Here is a 23,944-nt window from a genome sequence, read left to right as displayed (position 1 = left end):
AGATATGAAAACTTTCCATTGAGGTACTCTGAATGGGTGGATAGGCAACAGTCTGTGTGCAGTGCCAAGTCATTACCGCTTCATGTTCACACTGCATTGAATCGTTTCTTTAAACTGGACAATACAGAGGAACTGAGCATGAAAGATCTCCCGTCTGGAGACACCACACTGAATAATATTTTATTTCCAATTAAGTTTTGTATCTATTATTCAAGTGCAGTAATCCTCACTTTTGTGCTTTATTCTTTATAATGTTTATGTGATTTACTCTTGCCAGTAACCAGGGATTACACCCTATGAACCTTTTATTTTGCTAACCACGGTAAAAAAGCAATGTTTTTAAGATTTGCTTCATAAGAATGAAATGAATTTACCAAAATCCTCACATTAGATAAAGAGAAAAAACACATTTTCTTCCAGTTAGAAGATGAGACATGAATTCTTGTGTTTGCTCTCTTCTAAATACTTGCCTTAATGCATAAAAAAGCCTTTGAAAATGACATTAAATCCCCCTTGGCACAGATTTATATGAAGCTGGTCAAGTAGTGAACAGATGATATTACCTTGAGAAGGAGCAGTACATGAGACACATTTTTTCAGAAATTAAGTGATTTTGTTTTTGTTTCTTTTTATCATTTTTAGAGACTCCATTCATCACATCACCACCACTGCAACTTTTGTCTTGTTGTTTTGATGGTACATATTGTTAGGGTGTATTAACAGTTCCAGTGGTGAATCTTTTAAAAGGCAGAGATGCAGATCATTGACACTTGCACTTTGTTTCATCACAGAAAAACACTTAAGAAGTTCAGCTTCTCGAGTAAGTTAATTTGTTTTCAGGTTTTCTTTCGGTTTTTATCACTTCCCTGTTTAAACTAAACAAGAAAGGCTAAATTAAACAACAATTTAACGTAACAAATCACTAAATAAACAAGAACTCCAGCAACACAGAAGATATACACCCAAGAATTAATTAAACCTTATGGCAGAATTCTAAATAAGAGAAGTACCAGAGAATTCTAAGTGTAAAAAAAACATCTAAATACAAATGAGAGGTGAAAAGGAAACATTTTTTTCTAATCTAATTCATTTATTTCTCATAATTATACTGGAACTTGAACAGAAATATGAATAATTGTCATCAATAAGCCCAACGCATAGACCCTGAATATAATGATATGAACTTTGTCTAAAATACCAAAATCTTAAAATTACTGTCAGGCTTCAGTTCAGACTGTCCAGTTTTTCAGCTACCTGTCCTCCATTTGACAAAAACAATCTATATCAACAATCTATCAATATTATTATTGCCATGTTATTGACTCAAGAACCTGTTAAACAGAATAGGTTGAATTTAATGGTTTACCAGCATCACACACTGATGTAGGGTCTCTCAACTGATCAGAAAATCAATTGTACTAATATAGTTAGCCTAGCTATATGTAGGTCCACTCCACGCTGTCATTCAAAACTGCCAGCAGACTAGACTTCTAGTTCTGAGTGGTCCAAAGAACAGGCATTCATTTAGGACAGTAGGAAAGATGAACTACATATGTTCAGCACACTGTGCTGATGTGGTGTGGTGTTGGATAGTATCAAGGCAGAATTCCAAACATGTATCAGTTTCTCAGAATAGTGTACCACAGATTCTGGACCGATACTAAATTCTTTCAGAAGGGAAAGAAAGGACTAATATATCACCAGTAGGTGTGATTTTAGATGAGTAAAACAATTAAACTCTCAGATTATAAGCAAATGTCACTTGAAATTAACATTAGCTCTGTTATACAATTATGGTTTTGGAAGTGGGAGTAATGGAATTACCCCCAACTTGGAAGTCCTAATGTATGATGATTCCCTGCACATATAGACTGATAGCATAATTGAGGGCACCAAACCAGAGAAAAACAAAAACACAGAGCAAAATGAAGAGAGGGGCCTGACACCAGTGTAGTCCTTTTAGCAATCCCCAACACCAACCAAAGTGGGGATTCTAGAAAACCTGAAATAAATTAAAAACAAAGGTATCACAGAACCTGTGAATTTTGAAGGTTTGATGTGCCTGATAGATATTAAGCAATGTCATAAAGATTGAAGTAGACAGGGGTACATTCCTTCTAGGGTAAAAGACACTGAGCTAGAGAGCGGCCTTACCCGGGAACATGGAGTTAATTTCTGGTGCACCTTTCCTGGAGATGTTTGCAGCACCCTAAGTATACCTCTTCCTGGGGTTGTGCACAGAAATCTGGAGCAGCAATAGGAAGTAACTCTGGAGTACCCCAAGATGGGAATGGTGGAAGGGAGTCATACTCCATGAAGCTCAGGCTGGGTGAAAACTGAAGGCTCACCCTAAGCCTGTGCTTAACTCTAACTCTGACGGTGGGTCTACTCTAACCTTTGAAACTCTCATCTGGAATGTCTACAATGCCCATCTCAAACAAAATTTGGCAATTCTGCAATCAAAGGTGTAGCCTCTTGGAGCTCTGGAATGCCTCCAACGGGGACCTAATGTAGTTCTGGCACTGGTAGGTTGGGAACACCCTCAGGCAGGGATTATGTGTGCACTTAAACAAATTTAGTGTCTTAAAGAGCTTTCCTCTGAAGACTGTTTATGTTTGTGTTGGCTACTCTCAAACTGGCACACTAATGTTATACTGCTAATACTACAAAACTCAATGTAGTTGTGCATCTGGGCCTTCCACCTCCTTTTCTGTTCTGGACACATTAAGTTCTCTCTCTTCTCTCAAGACAGTAACAGACACTTTTGTATGAAATATTCAGTTCACTCTTCATTTAGCATTTGAAACAAATTCCAAAGCACTTTACTGATTACCAAACTGGAAGCAATCAAAAGGCCATCTAAAAAGCAATCTACAATTTCTTTGTCACCATCACTTATGTTTCTGGATAACAGAGCATTTCTTAGTGTTTAAAACAAGCCATTTTAGGTGTTTATTCTCTGAGTCTTAGAATGGCGTAGTTCTAAATGGCCAACAATGAGTAAAGCAAACTTCTGTAGTGCATTGCAAGGAAGCACAGCTCACTTGAAATCTTAAACCTCAGCTTCAAGAGACTTGATTATCTACTTTTACTTAAAAAGGGTAAAGCAGTGGTTCTCAAGCTGTGGGGCGGGCCCCCCTAGGGGGTGAGAAGTAACAAAAAGCGGGGCGTGAAGATGTGAATAAAAGAAAACAAGAATCAAAAATATGAAAAATACATCTATTGAAACGAAAACAAATTAACTTAAACTACATTCTGATACTAGAAAAATAAATATAGACTTAGATAAATGTCGATAAAAGTAGGTATAATGAAATATGCATTTATGATATATCATTAATTAAAAAAGAACACATTGGTATTAGTGGGCTCCTTTCAAAAAAACGTTAGGGGGGCGCGATTACAACTGTTGTGAAAACTCAGGTCGCAAATACTTATAGGTTGAGAAATGCTGGGGTAAAGGAAAAGCTCCCTCTTGTTGGATTATCTTGCCATCATAAGATGCCAGGCTGCAATAACGCATTTAGCAACTGCTGACATATTTTGCCTTTAAAGTTCTAAAGTGTTTCTGCCTCTGAATATGCAATATTTTGTCCTGCTTTAGCTCTGACATGCATTCAGAAAGTTCAGGGTCTACACTTGGCGTTTCAAGAGTTGATGTGAACTCACTAAAGCATTATTGCAACTCCCTTTCACTAACATCTTCACTTTTAAAGCACTGGGCAATGAAAATGAAAGATAATGGGCAGGGGAAGCTGTCATTTAGTGTGAAAGGATTCTTTTCATTACATTTGCTCTCTTAGTTAGATAAAGTGGAGCATTGGGGTGGAGTGGTCTGGACATGGGAGAATGACCGTGGTGTTTTTCAAAAATATATTGTGGTAGGAAGCTGGGGGCCAGACCCAGCCAGGAGGCCTGGAAGGACCGGGAGGCAATTTGTACGCCCCCTGGACTGCGAGGGGGTAACCGCCCTGGATAAGGAGGGAACCACGGGGACATAGCAAGGAGGCTCAAACCCTTTGGGGCCCATGGCTGCCACGTATCGTGGAGCCCGGGAGACCTGCACTTCCGCCACACCTGGGCAGGTGGAGGAAGGACCTTCAGCCAGAGTGCTTTCGGGTGCTCGTGCGGCACTTCCACCACACCAGGAAGTGCCGCCAGAAGATCATCAACAAGCACCTGGAGTGCATCCGGGTGAATATAAAAGGGGCCGCCTTCCTACAGTCGGGGAGCCACAGTCAGGTGTGGGAGAAAGATGAAGCTCCTGAGAGAGGAAGAAAGACGGCCCACAGACATTTTAAAGGTCCGTGTAAGGGTGCTTGGTGCTGGAGCACTGTGTGTGTATGGGGACATTGGGTGTAAGGACTGTGTCTTAATATCTACCTATCTATTTATCTAAACGTGTGTGTTTTTAAGAACTTGCCGGTGTCTGACTGGGTTGTGTCCGGGCTGTCTCTCACAATATGTTAAAATGCTCTCCTTTGCTCTGTCTTGTTTCTTCCTTTCACTGAAATCCAATAAACAATTGATCCATAAAGAAAAGAGTGCAGCAGTTGGATTTACAATATTTAAGAAGGTGCAGAAGGTGTGCCTTAAGCCTTAGTAACTTGATGGCTCATTAACCAAGCAAAGCTTTCATGAAGTGACTTGAGTATAATCTGCTCAAGAGGCTTGGTGTGTGTGATGACTGTAACTCTGCTTCTAAATAAGACAAATATGGCGCAGCATCAGACGGGTACTAAAGGTTACAGCAACTTTAAATAATGCTCTGGTTTGGACTAATAAATTCTGTACAAGATGGTAAGCCCATCCAAAACTGGCTCAAAAGATCATAATCTCTTAATTATATTTACTTGCCAACCTGCGGCGTACCATACGCCGCATAATCAGGCCGGTTTTTTAATAATTTTTAAGCACAGGGAGAAAATGTAACATTTGCAAAATCGGTAATGTAATAAATCAGCAAGAAAAGCAACATTGTAACAATGCACGGAACGAACCAACACACAATCGTCCGTGCGGCGTAGCGAGGTGGGAGGGGTGTGTGTAAAAAGTGCAGGAGCATCTAAGAAGACGCATATTTGTCATGGATGCGAATTGCTGTATGTAGCGTGTACAACACTTTGCTATGCTGCACGCAGCCGTGCGTTGTAACCGAAAACTTGTTTTTTAAAGACTGCTCACTTCATTATGTTTTAACCTCAGTTGTAAAGGAATGTTTTAATGATCTTATGGGATACCCCTCGCAAACAGTTTCGCACGCTGCATATGGCGATTCACCTCCACAAGAAACATGCCTCTATTAACAGTCAACGTGTGGGAGGGGGCTATGTACAAAGGGTAGGGACGAAAACAGTGAGAGCGTATGAGTCGCACTTAGTGGCAATTCCACAGTTTGCAGCCCGAATGGGGTTCAACGGCTTACCCACGCCTAGACACACGCTTAATCTCATGCATAATTATTTAATTTTCAGGACTGTGTATTTCAACAATAATGTTTTAAAAATCCAAATAACAGATCTTCATTGTAAAGGGTTTAAACAATGTTTTCCATGCATGTTCAATTAACCATAATCAATTAATTAACATGCACCTGTGGAATGGTCGTTAAGACCTTAACATCTTACAGAAAGTAGGCATTTAAGGTCACAGTTCTAAAAACGCAGGACACTAAAGAGACTTGCCTACCGACTGTAAAAAACACCTAAAGAAAGATGCCCAGGGTCCCTGCTCATCTGCGTGAACGTGCATTAGGCATGCTGCAGGGAGGCATGAGGACTGCTGATGTGGCTAGGGCAATAAATTGCCATGTCCGCACTGAGAGACGCCTAAGACAGCGCTACAGGGAGACAGGAAGGACAGCTGATCATCCTCGCAGTGGAAGACCACGTGTAACAACACCTGCACAGGATCGGTACATCCGAATATCACACCTGCGTGACAGGTACAGGATGGCCACAACAACTGCCCGAGTCACACCAGGAGTACACAATCCCTCCATCAGTGCTCAGACTGTCCGCAATAGGCTGAGAGAGGCTGGACTGAGGGCTTGCAGGCCTGTTGTAAGGCAGGTCCTTACCAGACATCACCAGCAACAACACCACCTATGGGCACAAACCCACCTTCACTGGACCAGACAGGAGTGGCAAAAAGTGCTCTTCACTGATGAGTCACGGTTTTGTCTCACCAGGGGTGATGGACGGATTCGTGTTTATCGTCGAAGGAATTGAGCACGTCTGGGACCTGTTGGATCGCAGGGTGAGGACTGGGGCCATTCCCCCCAGAAATGTCCAGGAACTTGCAGGTGCCTTGGTGGAAGAGTGGGGTAACATCTCACAGCAAGAACTGACAAATCTGGTCCAGTCCATGAGGAGGAGATGCACTGCAGTACTTCAAGCAGCTGGTGGCCACACCAGATACTGATTGGTACTTTTGATTTTGAGCCTCCCTTCATTCAGGGACACATTGTGAAACATTTTTAGTTTATGTCTTATGGTGTTGACTCTTTTAGTGTTCATACAAATATTTACACATTAAGTTTACTGAAAGTAAAAACAGTTGAAAGTCAGAGGACGTTTCTTTTTTTGCTGAGTATATTTATTAAATGGTAAACACTTCTGGAAAGACACAGTTGTCTAAAACAGGTTAGTGTGAATATACAACAGTAAGTGAATGAAAAGATGGAACTCTGGAGAGAGCAAAATACAACGCAATAATGAACCCGCGGCATAACAAATGCCGCATAATTATTTATTGATGGTTGAACACTTCTGGAAAGACACAGGGACACCCCTCGCAAACTGTTCTACACGCCGCATACAGCAATTCACACCTGCGACAAGCAAACTGTTTTACACACTGCATACAGCGAATCACATCCGCGACATGATTTTTCCTAGATGGTCCTGTCGCGTCCACCCTCGCACTCAAAGCATACACACTGCCTGCTCATGTGCCCGGTCGCAAGCCGCGTCCAGCCTCGTTCTCGAAGCATACACACGCCTGGTTATGTGTCCGCTCGCAAGAGAAACTCACGGAGAGCCGCCCACCAGCTGCCTGTGTGTGTGCCTCTGTCTGTCTCTGGCGCGGCTTTCTCTTGCGCTGCCTCTGTGTGAACCGGTCAGGCACAGAGAAGGTCAGCTGCTGACAGAGCGTCTCGACTGTTGCAGGGCCTGCATTGGTGAAGCAGGTGAGACGGTAATGAAACAGAGGCACAGGGCTTATTGGTTTTTAAAGACTGATTCCTTCATTGTGCTTTAACCTCAGTTTTAAAGGATTGTTTTAAGGATCCCATGGGATACCCCTCGCAAACCGTTTCACACGCTGCATATGGCAGTTCACCTCCACGAGAAACATGCCTCTATGAACAGTCAACGTAGCTCGGAGGTACATGACATTAACGTGACCTGCTCTGCATGTGGCCTCTACGACAGACGAACATAAATGACGCCATTTTTTCTGTGTCGTCGCGTCCGAGTTGCTGGGCGTGGCCCTGCGAGTTGTCGTCGTATCCAATGGTCTTGGAGTTGGTGTGCGTGGCTCCTTCCTGTGTGCGCCATAGGTGTCTCACTTGTCGGCGGCTTAGTGAATCCATGCCCCTTCCGGCGTGCTTTTCATGATTGTCTTGCCTTAGTGAATTATAAATATAGATCCTACTATTCTAACATGTAACCCAGTCTGTAAACAGCCTTCTGCAGCTTTGAGATGTGGCTATTGAGGATTTTCATAGTGATCCAAGAGTAGTATTGCAGTATTTTGGTTGAATGCATTTAAATCCCTGTTAGGTATTTTGAATGTGAATATGTTCATAATTAAATTTTCGTTTAATTCAAAATAGTCTTCCATTCATCCCCATTCACGTTGTATATGTGAAATAGGGTGTATGTGTGACTCTGTTATGTGATTCATTTTGTTTTGTGATTCACATTTTGGGGTAAGGCATCTGCCTTGGGTCCAGTGCTACTGTAACAAGTGCTGGCTTGCAACCCTGAACTGGATAGGTTCATTAGAAAATGGGTGGATATACAGAGATGGATGGACAGTTGCAGCCTTACCTTGCATTACATGTCATTAAACCACCAAGAAGATGTTCAGAGTAATGAAGAGGATAAAACACACAGGGAACTGTACTAATCTAGATCATATTTTCAGAAGAACTACAATAAAATCAGAATGGCACAGGTTCACAAATGTGTATTCCATTTTATTCCAACACAAAAATTACAGTTGACCACTGTTCTCACGGTTTATCTTTGAAAGGAATGGTTGAGTCATAACGAAAGTAGCAGATGCTGTCATCCATTGCCAGCGGAAGTTTTGAGACACACCTTAGTAATGTGGCTACCCTAATATGCACAAATTATCTTGTCAATTAGCAGATTTTGCAAAAATAAAATTTAATATAATCATCTACTTGTAAGTGCATGTGCTGCAATGAGCAGGTCTCTGTTTTAAGGCTCATTGACTGCACATAATACAGACATCTTCTTGCAGGTCCCTCCACACTGCCTGCAACTCAAGTAGGTTTCAAGTTACAATTTTGCTTTCATTTCCATGAATAAGAAGAAGAAAAAAAAGCAAGTCTGAAATCTTAGCCAAAGATAATACCTGAAAATGGCCTATCCTTTAATACATTGATAACTGTAGACTTTTGAAACAAACCCAGATTTGAACATTTTCTTTTACACAATAGTGCACACCAGCAGTGAGTTTGTAAAAAGTGGATGAATAACTGTTTTAATGCATATATGTTTGACATGTTAACAGAATGCCATATCATGACAATTTGTTATATAAAGTGTTTACATTATTGCTGCTGCTTTTATAATCCTAAATAAATTCAGCCAGCAAAGTACTCGTAAATGAATTCTTTCAGCCCACTTCTTTCTGAAGAATTCCTTCATTTTAGCACATTCGGCTATCATTAAAATGCTTTGTTTTATACCCTCTGTATTCAAATGCACACTTTACTCTGGTCTATTCTGCTTTCAGGTCACCAAAGACCTGAGGTGTCTAATTCTCTTTCAGAAATTCTCAGTTGAAAGATCATATCATATGCATTCTCACATTCAACTTTGTTTCTTTAATTAATGTTTTAGTATATGTTTTCTTTCATTTTAGCATTTGTACTGTTCATTCACTATTTCATTTTTAGCCAATATATTTAGAAAAACATTTAATTATTTGAATAATATTTATTTTATAAAGCTCACTTAATATATGAGTACTGTCCCATACCTCTTACTAAAAAGAAATACTGTGGCCAAATTCAAGAACTGAAACAAAGTATGGCTTGGAGGGAACCTGTGGTCAAGAAATGGAGTCTCTTTTTAAAGTAAGCCACAATCATAGCATTATACAGCATTATAGCATTATGTGCTTCTTTCGACAAACTTTGATGATAGAATTAAATGTATAAACAAAGCATCCAGACAGAAACAGCAATATTGTGCGTGTGTACAATTGAAAAACAGAACAAATAAACCTACAGATTAACTTATTTTGAAAGAAACATGAAAGTTAATTAGGAACTACAACTTTGCTATGGTATCATTAATGTGCTAAGAATGAGATATCACGCTCGAAACAAACAGCTGGTGTAGCTGAGCTGGAGCTGCACCCTGGCTCTACCCTTCATCTTGGTTTTGGATTTTCTACCTTCAGGTTCCTCTCATTGTTTAATTGTTTTGCCAGTAAAAGTGAGGGGCCTTTAACTGCTGCCATTCGCTCAGGGGTTGCAGTCACCTGAGGTCTGATAAAAGAACCAATTCATACCTCAGACCTCTGCTGATGCATTGTGTGCTGTTCTTCATCTTCCTAACAGCTTATCTCTAAGATATGTTTAATAAGTTTATAGGTTTAAGACTGCATCGCTCTTTTCAAATTCATGGATTGGTTCATGGCGCTGTCTTGTTTTGCATCTGGTTATAGGATAATTATAGTGTATGGGTTACTATTTAACTCTTGTTAGTTTCTGGGTTTTCAGGAATAAGGTATTTATTACTTTGTTTTTCTGTCATTTACTTGAAACTGTATAAAAAGAATACCATCTAAATATTACAAAAGTTGTGATTGTTTTAAGAGCGTGAAGGGCGCCCACCAGATTTAAAAAGATAAGAACAACCATTTTGTAATTTTCTAACCCGAGTAATCCAGACCAGGGTTTCGTTAGGTTGGGGGTGGGTCTGGAGACTATCCCAGTTAACAAAGAGCAAAGGCAGGAACAAACCCTAAAACAGACACCAGAAGATAGGAACAGTTACACATAAAATTCCCAATGCATATTGTAATCCTAAAACATTTCAGGAAAATATGAAAATGCTGCCATCTGCTGCTATAAATGAGAGAGCTTTGTCAGGTTGAGTAAATTCAACTGGTCATTTTACATTTATTTTTATATTGTAATAAATGAATTAGCAAACAGCATAAAGGTTTGGGGTTTCCGGACCCATATACTGAATGATTCTCCACAATAAACAAAATTCAGGTCAATACATAAATTCAAAAAATAATACATATGCACGACACCCAAAGATGGCGTCGGCAGCCATTTTATGAAGGAGGAGCCGGAAGTGGAGGAATGCTGGGAAGGGACCGTGGGGGGAGATGGGATCGATGACATCAGGAACAATGGAGGAGGAAGGGCGAAAGTAACATGTTGCGGGAAGAATGAGGCTTATGATGGCGGAGCGTCTTTTTTTCTGTAAGAAAGAAAAGGAGAAAGGTTAGTACCCCGCCACTCCTTGCCAGCGAATGTCTTCCCAAGCGTGTTAAGGTCTGTCCGCGGTCTCCTACTCGCGGGTGCGCGGACCTAACCGAGAGGTCGTGGATATGAGAGAGGGCATCGGCATTGGCCTGAAGGTTGCCACGAAGATAAGTGACAGCGAACTTATACGGTTGCAAATACAGAAACCACCTGGTGATCCGCGGATTCGACTCTTTGTGTAGGGATATCCACTGAAGCGCAGTGTGATCAGTCACCAGAGTGAATTCGCGACCCAACAGGTAGTATTGGAGATGGGTCACCGCCCACTTAATGGCCAAGGCCTCCCTCTCCACTGCCGCATACCTGGTCTCCCGGTCCAGCAGTTTCCGGCTTAGGTACATTACGGGGTTCTCGACACCATCGACGCTTTGGCTCAACACGGCGCCCAGGCCTGTGTCCGAAGCATCAGTCTGGAGAATAAAAGGCAGACCAAAATCAAGCGTCCTTAATACTGGTGTCGACGTTAGGGCCTTTTTGAGGTCACTGAATGCATGTTCCGCCTTGTCGTTCCATACCACGTATAAGGGGGCGCCCTTCTTTGTTAAATTGGTCAAGGGTGCTGCCCTTTCGGAGAAACAGGGTACGAACGCGCCAACCCCAAGAAAGCCTGCACCTGTCTCTTGGTATTCGGACGAGGCCATTCCAAGATGTCTTTGATTTTTGAACATTATGGTCTCTCACCTGTCCTCGTCCCACCAGGTAGCCTAAATACTTGGCCTCCTTCAAGCCAAAAAAACACTTATGAGGGTTTATGTGGAGGTCGGCTTTAGCTAGTGTCGCGAGGACAGCAGAGACCTGCAATAGATGCTCCTTCCAGGTGCTGGAATAGATGACTAGGTGGCGGCACTATAGGACTGGTGGGGCTTCAGCACTCTATCCACCAGACGTTGAAAGGTCTCCGGGGCCCCGTGCAGCCCAAATGGGAGGACCTTGTATTGCCAATGTCCGCTAGGGGTGCTAAAGGCCATTTTCTCTTTTGCAGATGCCGTTAAGGGAATTTGCCAATACCCTTTCGTCATATCAGGAGTAGTCAAGTATCGAGCCGTACCTAGCCGCTCAAGTAGGTCATCTATACGGGGCATCGGGTAGGCATCGAGTTTGGAGACCTGATTTAGACGTCTAAAGTCATTACAGAACCTCCAGGAGCCGTCCGGCTTGGAAACAAGGATGATAGGACTGGACCAGGGACTGTGACTCTCCTTAATAATGTACATATCCAACATCCGTTGCACCTCCAGTTCCACTTCAGCACGTTTTGCCTCCGGGAGTCTATAGGGTCTCTCCCGGACGATTACTCCGGGGTCCGTGACTATGTCGTGCTTAATCAGTGCGGTTCGGCCCGGTGATTCGCTCACTACTTCGGGGACGACCCGGATTGCGTGGGTTATCTCCTGCCGCTGTAGGTGTGTCAGCTCGTCACCGAGGTTAAGGGCAGTCGTGCATGTGAATAGGGAGAGGGATCTACGTGCATCGGGAGATTCCTCCCTGTCCTTCCAGGGTTTTAATAAATTAACGTGGTAGATTCTCTCACTCGGCCGACGACTGGGCTGTTTAACCAAATAGTCGACGAGTCCCTTTCTTTCCTTAACCTCGTATGGCCCTTGCCAGTGAGCTAGTAACTTAGAGTGGGAGGTAGGAACGAGCACCATCACTCGATCCCCCGGGTGGAACTCCCAGAGGACGGAGTTACGATTGTAACACCGGGCCTGCGCTGCCTGCGCATGAGTCACATGGTCTTTTAGGAGCGGCCTGATTTTAGCGAGCCTGTTGCGCAGTTGCGCCACATACTCCAATATATTGCCTCAGCCTCCCAGCCCTCTTTTAGTATGTTCAAAATTCCTCTAGGTTGTCGCCCATACAACAACTCAAAAGGGGAGAAGCCCGTAGAGGCCTGGGGCACTTCCCGGTAGGCAAAAAGCACGAGCAGTAGGAGCTGGTCCCAGTTCCTGCCATCCGCGTTGACTACTTTGCGGAGCATCTGTTTAAGCGTCTAATTAAAACGCTCTACCAACCCATCTGCGGGTGATAGACAGACGTCTTCAGGTGCTTTATCCGGAGTAATTTGGCAACCTCCATGAACGTATCCGAGGTGAAGAAAGTACCCTGGTCCATGAGGACTTCTTTGGGAATACCCACTCTAGAAAATAAGTTGACTAATTCCCGTGCGATATTTTTGGTATTAGCGGAGCGAAGGGGAACCGCCTCTGGGTATCGGGTGGCATAATCCACCATGACCAATATGTACTTATGGCCACGGTTTGAGGCTTCCAGGGGTCCTACTAAGTCCACCCTTATTCTGTCGAACGGAGAATATCGATCAGGGGTATAGTGACGAGAGGAGAGCGGTCCCTCCTAGGAATCTGGCGAATCTGACATTCCGGACAGGATTGGCAGAAACGGCGGACCTCCTCGTTGATCCCAGGCCAGTAAAAGCGGAGTTTTATTCTCTCTAAAGTTTTTTCGGCCCTGAGGTGGGCGCCTAGGAGGTGAGCGTGAACTAGTTCACATACCTCCCGCCGGAAGGTACGCGAAACTAGCAGCAGCTTTCTCACCTCGCCCTCGTGGGTCGCCACCCGATACAACAGATCGTTCTCAAGCACAAAAAAGGGCTTGTGTGGTATGGATCCGTCAGCTTGTGAGCTGCCTGGAGGAACAACCGCATTCCGGGCAAACCGCAGGGAATCGTTATTCCACTGCTCCCTTTTAAATGAGGCAGGCGTGGACCGAAATTGGTGATCCAAGTTACTCAGAGGGTCTTGTGAGCTGGTCACCGGAAGAGTTCCCCGGCTCGTCCCTTCTCCGGTGGATACTTCCGGGTCGGGTTCCGTTGCCGAGGAAGCGTCCCCCGATGTGCCTGCGCCATTAGGGCCTGCCCCAGAGCACAGCGTGGAGACCGCGGGAAGGGCGCCTCGCCCCTTCATAGTCAGACCCAACAAGGCCCCGGGAGTGGTGTGTGTCTTACCACATTTTTTGTGTGACCAGTCTTGTCCCAAAAGCACTGGATAGGGGGGTTCGGGCAACACCGCGACCACCAACTTAGTCAATTCCCCCTTCCAGGTGATATAACATTGTGGGGAACGGTACGACTTGGTCTCCCCATGCACACAAGTGACTTGCAAATGTTGCTTTAGCCACTGTCGCGGTAACACATAACGGCAAGCCACAATGGTTATGTTGCTGCCGGAGTCAAACAGAGCCACCACCAAATGCCCATTTAGTAACACCACTCCCGTGTTCGGACTCGCCAAGGGATTCGACGGGGTACAGTACCTCTCTGCTGTGGCCCAGGTGCAGTCCATTGGCTCCGTGGCTATGTTCAAGGGACAGGTCGGCAGCAGGTGGCCGGTCTCACCACACTTGTAACAGCGCAGGGAGGTCGGCTTTTCTTTGGGTTTTTGTAGCGCGTCGAAGGGGGCTCAGGGGTGGCCCGCTCGTCCTTGTCGGTTCCCACGAGCTTGCTTTTCTGACCCCCCCGATTCGGAGGACCGCGAGTTGACGTTCGAGGACTTCCAGGAGTCCTGGCATGTCCTTATAAGGATGGCACCGGACCTGCTGGGCGAGGGAGCTAGGCATGGCGTTAACCAAGCCCTCACAGGCCACCTGCTCCACCACCTTCAGGGCTTGGGGACCCTTTGGCCGTAGCCAATGCCCCATTTTTCCCCAGAAGTGGAAGGTCTGTGCTCGGGCTGACTTGTCCGGGTGAAATTGCCAGTTCCGCCATTCACCCGTCTGCTGGCCCGTCGTGATGCCGTAGCGTGCCAGGATCTCCTGTTTTAGGAGGTCATAGCTCGCGGCCTCCTCCTCGGGGAGATCATAGTAAGCCCGCTGCGTGGGTCCCTTCAGGTAGGGCACCAGAATGGATGCCCACTCGGACCGCTACCACTCGTTCCAGGTGGCCGTCCTTTCGAATATGCCCAAGTACGACTCAACGTCGTCTGCGTCCGTCATGGGTACTAGAGGCGGAGGCGTTGGTCGAGGCGGATCGGGTCTTACCCTCTGGGCTTCTGCCAACCTGGCCTTCGTTGCCTCCAACTCCCGGGTGGTAGTGGCTTGTGCTTGCTGCAGGGATAGGATCTGGGCATTCATCACCTGCAGCACTGTGTTGAGGTCCTGTCCTTCAGTCATCTTTTCGGAGCAGTTATCCTGCCGACTACGCCACTGTAATAAATGAATAAGCAAACAGCATAAAGGTTTGGGGTTTCCGGCCCCGTATACTGAATGATCCTCCACAATAAACAAAATTCAGGTCAATACATAAATTAAAAAATGAATACATATGCATGACACCCAAAGATGGCGTCAGCAGCCATATTATGAAGGAGGAGCTGGAAGTGGAGGAACGCTGGGAAGGGACCGTGGGGGGAGATGGGATCGATGATGTCGGGAACAATGGAGGAGGAAGGGCGGAAGTAACGTGTTGCGGGAAGAATGAGGCTTATGATGGCGGAGCGTCTTTTTTTCTGTAAGAAAGAAAAGGAGAAAGGTTACTACCCCGCCACTCCCTGCCGGCGAATGTCTTCCCAAGCGTGTTAAGGTCCATCCGCAGTCTCCTACTCACGCGTGCGTGACAATATTTATTGGCATAGCAGATACTTTTATTCAAAGCAGCTCACAAAAAAGTCAACATAATTGAGTAACTTCTGCCTGGTGACTGTTTCATAGCAAGTGTTACAGGACAAGGCTACAAAATTGATCCCCACAAGTGAAGTGCTGGAAACAAAATATAAGCAGGGTTACCTTTCCTAGATTATAAAAACACTAACAACAGAAATTCACCAAACAAGAGAGCATCCAAACAATTTTTAAACACATTACAACAAAATAATGCTTTTTGCATGCCTTTATTATTGGGTAATTTGCTCGTTGACACAAATATTCTGCTTCTCCATCTAGTCAATCATGTGTTTAAACTTCACTATTGTCATGCGCCGGCGCATGGAAGACAGTTTAAGGGCTCAAGTGATGGCAATTCACCAAACCAGGGGGGATGCCGTTCTCCCTCTTCCTCCCTCTGCTGACTTGAACATTGATAGCTCTCTTCCACCAACATCACTTCTGCTGTCTGTCCACCTGCACCCGGCTGTTCCTGTCCATATGCCATATGACCAGATGATCAGCCATCTTGACCATTTTCACCAGACCTATTTTTGGGGCAGTCCAGATTCTGGCATGTACATTGTGGGTCTGTTTGAAGGCCTTACCTTTTTGCCATTTGTGCACTGCAGCAATCATGTTACAGCCTGTGGCTAAACCTGTTGCCAGTTTTATCCAACGACATTTGCCATCTTTGCTAAGGGATCACCAAGAGTGTCACCTCCTCCTCCCTGTAGCTAAACAACATGAGAAAACTTGGCTGTGACACACATATTTTAGACGCTGGCAATTACAAACAGTGGTTTGTAATGCTCAGTAAAACATCTTGTTGCCAACTGAGATTCTCACCTGTGAAGCCGAAAGTACCGTAATGTTTACTGAGACGTGAAAGTACAATCCAGAAAAATTTACTGACATGAGTGATTCGGACAGGACTAAAATTAAGGTTTAAGGTTTCTTTATTTAGTCATGTTTACACAAGAAAACGTGAAATTTGCCTTCTCAGTTGCAATTAATAACAGACAGAATGAAATAAAACAGACAAACGGAAACAAGAAAGGTTAAGGTAAAGCAGTTAGATAATACATATTTACACCAAAAAAAAAAAGGTTACAGGTTATATATCAAAACCTTAATCATTATCTCCGATATTTCTTATTGAAAAGTCGTATGACACTAGGAAGAAAGGAGTTTCTGGAGCGATTTGTGTGGGTTTTAAAAGCGACTATCCTTCCTGATTTACGGTGGTCCTCTGCTAATAATTAATTAACCCCAGTGTAAAACTAAATAGTGGTATAAATACCTTTATTAAAATCCTCCAAAGATTTCTGCATAATATAAAGCATTTAAAAGAACAATTACCTACTTGTTTAACACTTAATAGTCTCAATAGTGTATATATTTGTGTGCAGTATGTAAGTAAACACAATACTAATACAAAAATTCTAGTTTTGGATACCAATTATTTTTCTCATTCTGTACTGAAATACCTATGTACTGCAATATAAATAATCATTCAAAACACATAATGAACCCTTACAACATTTAGCAAAATAAGGTAATTTTGTAAGAATGGTTACGTACCAATTGAAGAATTAAGACTGTTTGGGTGGCAAGAGGAGGAGATGGTGAAAGCATAGTTGCACTCTTCTTGTCCACTTTTCAGTCATTTCCATTTGATAAAGAGGCAAAGGTAATGAATTAAAAAATGTCAACAATGAGAGGAGGAAATGCATCCCTAAGGGCAGATGCAACTGTCAGTGGCACACTTTTCATCCTCCCACTGGTCGGAAGGACAGTTTAAACGACTTTACTGGCGAACATTTTGAAATTATTTGGATGGACATTCAGAATATGGGGGTTTCAATGTGGATAGTGAACTTTGGACACTAATGTTTAAGAGCTGTAACAGTGAAATTTTGGATAGAAAGATTACAAGTAGTGAAGGATTGGTGTACAGTTAAGCAGTTAAATGCAGCATGTGCCTGGTGTATGAATACACTGAGCTTGAAACATATTGCATATTCAACTTTACTGTTCTGCAGATAATGAATCTTTTCACCATGATAACTCTTTATAGTGATAGTCTTCTCCGAAATGTTATAAACTGCAATAAATGTGAGGAAAGCAGATTGCACTTTCATATTATCAACTCTCGGTGCACTGAAGTCAGTTTTAGAAATCTGGAATTTCTGATGATTGATCAAATGCCTTGGAAGTTTGCATCAGGTGTTCTGACTGGAGTATATCAGAATCAGATAATATACAAGGACAACACTGAAAACAAAAGATAAATATAAGAAGATAAAATATAAAATTATAAAGTATGATGCAGCACACAAGGGCAATCCAAAAATAAAGAGACAGTAGGATTAAAATGTCCAGACAGTCTATTGTTGTTGTTGTTGTTACTGTCCCACTTAAAGTTTTGTGACAGCACAGTACCCATAAACTTAAATGATTCTGTCATCCCAATGGCTGAGCGATTTATAGCAAGTGATAGGAGATCAAGTGACTGTTACCTGTAATCTATGGTTACTTCCTGTGTTTTTTTTTAATGTTAATGTCCAAATTATTATGGCTGCACCACAATGTCAGATTTTTCACCTCTTGTCTAGACTCATCATTGTTTGAAATAAGGCCTATTAGTGTTATGTCATCTGCAAACTTAAGAGGTTTGACAAACGAATCACCAGAGGTACAGTCATTTGTATAAAGTGAGAAGAGTAATGTAGAAAGGAAAAACATCCCTGCAGTGCACCAGTACTAAAAGTTAATGGGTCAGAAATGTGTGTTTTCTTTTTGAAAGAAAGTCTGTGATTGAACTAGGCAGGTTGAACTTGGTGAGTTTCTTATCTAGGAGCTCTGGGATGATTGGATTGAAAGCAGAGCTAACGTCCACAAACATGATCCTCACATATGCCCCTGGCTTATGAAGGTGTTAAATAAAGAAGGCATCATCCACGGACTGGTATGCTCTGTAAGCAAACTGAAATGGGTTCAGGAAGTCTTTTGTAGCATTCTTGAGGTAATTCAGAATAAAGCGTTCAAAGGTCTTCATTACCACAAAAGTTAAAGTTACTGGTCTGTAGTCATTTAGGCCTGTGACCTTGGATATTTTTGCTATTGGAATGGTGGTGGAGGTCTTGAAGCAGATAGGAACAATGCACAGATCTGGAGATTGGCTGAAAATGTCTGCAAATACTGTAGACAACTGGTCTGCACAGTGTATGAGTGAGGAAGGAGAAATAAGGTTCAGGCCTGCAGCTCTTTTAATATTTTGCTTGTTGAATAAGCTGCACACATCTTTTGCTGTGATGACAGAAGGGGTAAGTGACCTGTGTAAGGCTTCTCCAGAATGATTTGCTGTCATTTGATCCTGCAGCATATCTGACTACTTTCTATTCACATCATTGATCCCTTTCTCAAAGATATATTTAGCCTTCCTGTATTCCTCACAACTACCAGATCTGAAAGCACACTCTTTGTCCTGGTTCAGTGGTCCGAGCTCTGGCGTGAACCATGCTTATCTTTGCTAAAGTTCACAGTTGTCTTTGCTGGAATGTAAAAATCATCACAAAAAGTAACATATGAAGCTACAGCATCAGTGTATTCGTATACTGTATATTGGAGGTGGCAGTTTTGAAGGCACTCTAGTCTGTACAGGCAAAGCAGTCCTGAAGCTCCTCTATTGCATTGCTGGTCCACTTTCTAACTGTTCTTTCAGTGACCTTACAGTTTTCAGCCTTTTGTTTGTAAGCAGGAATAAGGTGAATCACAGAATGGTCAGAATTACCAAGGGAACAAGGGAGAAGGTATGATAAGCATTCTTAATAGCTGCATAGCAATGATCTAGAATATTTCCATCTCTGGTAGGGCAATTTATTTGCAGATGATATTTAGGGAGGACGTGGTTAAAATCACCCAAAATAATGACTTGTAAGTCCGGGTTGTCTTTTTCAATCTCAGTGATTACATCAGTGAGTCACCACTGCACTTTGTGAGCATTAGCATGAGGGCAAATGGAAATCACCGACTAGAATTACTGAGGAAACTTCATGTGGTAAATAAAATGGCTCATAGTTTATAATAAGTAATTCTAGGTTGGGAGAGCAAGATTTAAAAAGAACTCTCACACCATAACACCAACCTTGGTTAATGTAGAAACACACTCCTTGGTTTTGTTGCAAAGTTTAGTAACGAGGTCCAGTGAGTACAGCATGAAGTCAAGTAAGTCCAATGCAGTGTCAGCAATAGAGTCATTCAGCCATGTTTCAGTAAAGCACAGAGCAGATAAAAAAGAAAAATCCATTTTAGTACATATTAACAGCTGCAGTTCATTGTTTGCCAGCGAACTCATATTAGATAAACATATTCCAGGCAGTTGTTGCTGTAGTCTTCTACCTCTGCTCCTCCACCATCAGGCTACCTGTTTAGCTGCTTGAGCACCTGTGATCATTGAAGCTGTAAGATTCACGGTTGTAGTTATAATATCTGGAGTCACATCAGGTGGCTCACTGAAGATCTTCCTGTGTATATGTTATATGACTTTGCATGGTGAGAACGAATTTAACACAAAAAGACAGAAAAAGACATAGCACCAAACTACCATGGCTACCATCCTCAGTGCAATCTCAGAACTGTAACAGTAACATTAATGTGGCAGAAGCAGCAGATCAAAAGTCCGCTTTAAGAGTCTTACTGTATCATCCTTTCTAAACAGTTTGAGCCATGCTGTGCTTATTGCAAAACGAGTGTGCTCATGGACTGCTGAAAAGAGCAACATGTAAGGAGAGAAGGCATGATGGACACTGTCTTTCTCAGAAAGCATGTGGTATGACCTAAGTGGAAGTCTGCTATGCATATTTTTCTAACTGGCTCAGTAGCATAAATTAACAAAGTAAAATTTTATCTATGGATTAAATCTATCTACCGACCAATAGCATCCTTTAAGCTCTGCATAAGAGCATTTGAATGTTTACATGCTAGATGCAGCCATTCTAAGAAACATGCTTGCCTGACTAATTCCTAACTACTCATGTCATTTAATTCAGTGTTTTGCTGGTAAAATCACTGTTAGCGCCTTATTCTCATAACTTTCCATCTTTTTCTTCCTATTGTCCTTGGGTAAGTTTTGACCTGTAAGAGGTCTGCTGGACTATAAAGACACCTTCACTTTTACACCTGAGCTATGGCCAAGATAAGATTATTGCAGGCTCAAGGCATCAACTGGGATTTGATATATCACTAGTAAAGACACAATTATAGTTCTCACTAGCACTAAAAATATTTAATATTTTGTATTATGTGTTAGATGGGTCCATCCTTCAGTTCATCCATCCATCCTTTCATTTTTAGTCTACACTTAAACCAAATTGACTGTTGGGAAAGGAGGTTAATATTATTCTGGCAGCACTGAGCACAAGGCAGGAATCAGCTTGGCCCACTTGCTCATAATCTGAGTCACCAATTATCCGAAAAAATGCAGCACTCTGTTTTGAGAATACAAATGGTGTTCCTGGAAAAAAATCAATGCAGACACCAGGAAAATCTGTAAACTCCAAAAAAAAAAAGATTGGGAAGTGAATCCAGCTGCTTCATGCACCAAGAAAATGGTGCTACCCTATGTGCCAAATTACTGGCTGTGCTACAAGCTTTTAAAAACAAAATTAAGAAAACATAACAGATTGCACCAAGGCATCAGGATTATATACATAAAAAAGCCAGACATTCTTGGGAATGGAAATATTTCAACTAGAAATTTTACAAATGACTGAAGTCTGCTAAGTCCAGCAAGTTCGTGTAGTTACTCAATTGGTTGTCACTCAGATATTTGTTAAATAGCTGTCCAAACTTTTCCTTCAACTGCATGAATCAGTCATTCAATCCGTATTACAACAGACCTTTGTTTTTCCTCAAGAGTGCCTTGTAGTGTCTACGTTGAACAATTACCATTAATTTCCTCCAGTATCTACTCATATTTAACAGATTGCAATAACTATTTCAGACTTCTTAAATGTTGAGTAGAAGGCCTGCAGTCTGACTCTTAGGAATGTGGGTCCTAACTGCAAACTAAAGCAGATAATGCAAAATTTTGTATAAAATGTTAATTAAGTTAATGTCAGGACATTAATAAGTAGTAGTAGTAGTATCATTGCTCCAACATCCCACCATATGTGTTTGGGGGACTTCATGAGTATCAGATTTGGAAGACAGCTTTCATAAATTCCACATATGCAGTGTGGCATCCGGCCGGGGCTGGAGCCCAGCCGGGACACCCGAGAGGACCAGAGGAGGGCTTGTACCTCCTCCAGACCGCGAGGGGCATCCGCCCTGGTTATGTTGAGGGCCACGGGTAAAGGGCATGGAAGCCCAGCCCTGTAGGGACCCGTGGCCACCGCCAGGCGGCACCCTGGTGCCTGAACAACCCTGGAGCACAGCATTTCCGCCACACCAGGAAGTGCTGGGGGAAGACGACAGGGGACACCCGGACGGCTTCCGGGTGCGCAGCCAGCACTTCCACCACACTGGGGCGTGTCTGCGGAAGAGTGCCGGGAAGCAGCTGGAGCCCATCCGGGTTCCTATTTACGGGGCCGCCTCCCTTCAGTCGAGAGCGGAAGTCAGGTGGAAGAGAGACGGAGCTGGAGAGGGGATTGGAGGCGGCCAGGAGGAAGGCACAAAGACTGTGAGGCCTGGACATTGGGGGAACAGTGCTGGAGGCACTGGGGTTTGTGGTGCACGTAAATTTTAAATGTTAGTGTAAATAAACAGTGTGTGGTGGAGCCAACGATGTCCGTCTGTCTGTGTCCGGGTTCAAGTCCACAGTGGCGTAGTCGGCAGGATGCTCCATCTGGTGCGGACGGGGACCTGCATCCAAAAAACATATTTCTGTGGACAGCCCGGCGCAGCAGCAGACCCCACACACTCGCCGCGGGAGCAGCGCGTGCATAACCCCGCAGGAGCGGTTCACCCCACGGACCGCCACGGGTCCGCAGTATGGCCATGTTCCCCGGGTGCGGAGGAAGGAAACCAGGCGTTGCCAGACTACAGCGAGCTCCGAGAGTCGCGCTGTCAAGAAGGACGGCCCGGCCGGCGGTTCGACGCCAAAGGCCACACCGAGGCAGGAGCCTTGAAATGACGGGATCCGGGAGGTAAGTGCCCTGCCCTACGGTAATCGGCCCTGCGGGGTCAGCTTTACCTTGTTTCCCACAGGGAGGGATGATCCGGATCTGCGTCTGTGGCAGGAGCACGCCTGGCCACAGGCTGTCGACAGCGCGAGGGCGGCAGTCGCGGAGGCTGCGAAATCGGAGCCGCTGCAGCTCGAAGAACCGCAGCAGCTGCGAGGCTGCAAGGAGGCATGCCCCCACACCCAGAGAACGGGAGACAAGATGGCCGCGGGCCGGATGTCCCACCCGCTGACAGGCAGGATTGGCGGTGTGTCTTGTGTGCCCGCCAATGACGGTACAGAGGCGGGACCAAGGAATGCCAGTCTCGTGCGGGAGAGACCCGATTGGGCCAGAGGGAGTGGCCCACAAGAGGCAGACGACGAGTGTGGCTGATGGACAGGTAAGCCCGCCGACGTCTGTCTCCCAGTTTTCGCCGATGGCTCTGTGCGAGCCGGAGGAGTCCCTTCGGCCCGCAGAGTCACCTTTACTACAGATGCTGAGTGCTCTCGCCGTGCAGCTGGAGACGCTGGAGGGGAAGGCGGTTGTGTCGGGGGAGACACCGTATGATACGGAGGATCGGCGCGACGCTGGAGCCTTTGGCCGGCAGAGAACTGCGAGGAAGGTAGGTCTTGCCGTTCTCATAAAGCATGAGGGGGGATTCGCCGAAAACGGCCGTGACTTTACTAAGGAGGACCGGCAACAAGTAAGCAATTCCCCAACAGTGGATGCGGTGGTGCAGACTGCCTGCGGAGCAAGGAGAGCGAGTTCGCACAGGCTGGCAGGACAGGGGCTGATGAGTGCCCTGGGTCCTAGCGCCCTGCGCTCCAAGCCCGCGGCAGTCTCCTGTCGCTCTGCAGGGACTCAGATGGGGCTGGATTTGAGCTTTCACCATGCTCAGACCCAGACTGTCAGGGCGTCCAAGAGGAGGAGGAACCGAGGGGTGAATGCCGGTTCCTCCGATAGGATGGGACATGGCGCTGGGTGCGCGCGTCCAGTTAAGGGCCATCCTCTGCGGAGGCAGAGGGAAACCCCTGGGTGGGTGAGCCGCCTGCGAGAGCGGTCCCGCAACTGATGAACGGACAGGCATGGAACCTGCGGCGGAGGAGCCAAACAGACAAGTCGTGGGCTGTCGGTAGGGGAGAGCACTGCCAGTACGGAAACCGGTGGGACGCTCGGTGCGAGTGTCCAGGCAGTGCTTTTGGCCCTCCCTTTTATCTTTCCACAGGACCGAAGCCCCGACGAGCGCTGGAGCTGACGTCGTTCAGAACCTGCCCTCCTGGAACGGGCTCCTCTGCGGGAGGACTCCCCACCGGAGAGCGAATGGTGCCCCGGCTGGCGGGGACAGTGGAGGCGAGAGCGGAGCAGACCATAGGAGCGCATTGGCGTTGGAGGGGGTGCCGAAAAGGGGTGTCCCAGGGTA

This window comes from Polypterus senegalus, chromosome 14, assembly GCF_016835505.1.
Source record: "Polypterus senegalus isolate Bchr_013 chromosome 14, ASM1683550v1, whole genome shotgun sequence".
NCBI lineage: Eukaryota > Metazoa > Chordata > Cladistia > Polypteriformes > Polypteridae > Polypterus > Polypterus senegalus.
The sequence above is the reverse complement of the archived record's forward strand: the minus strand, read 5'-3'. Positions refer to the sequence as shown.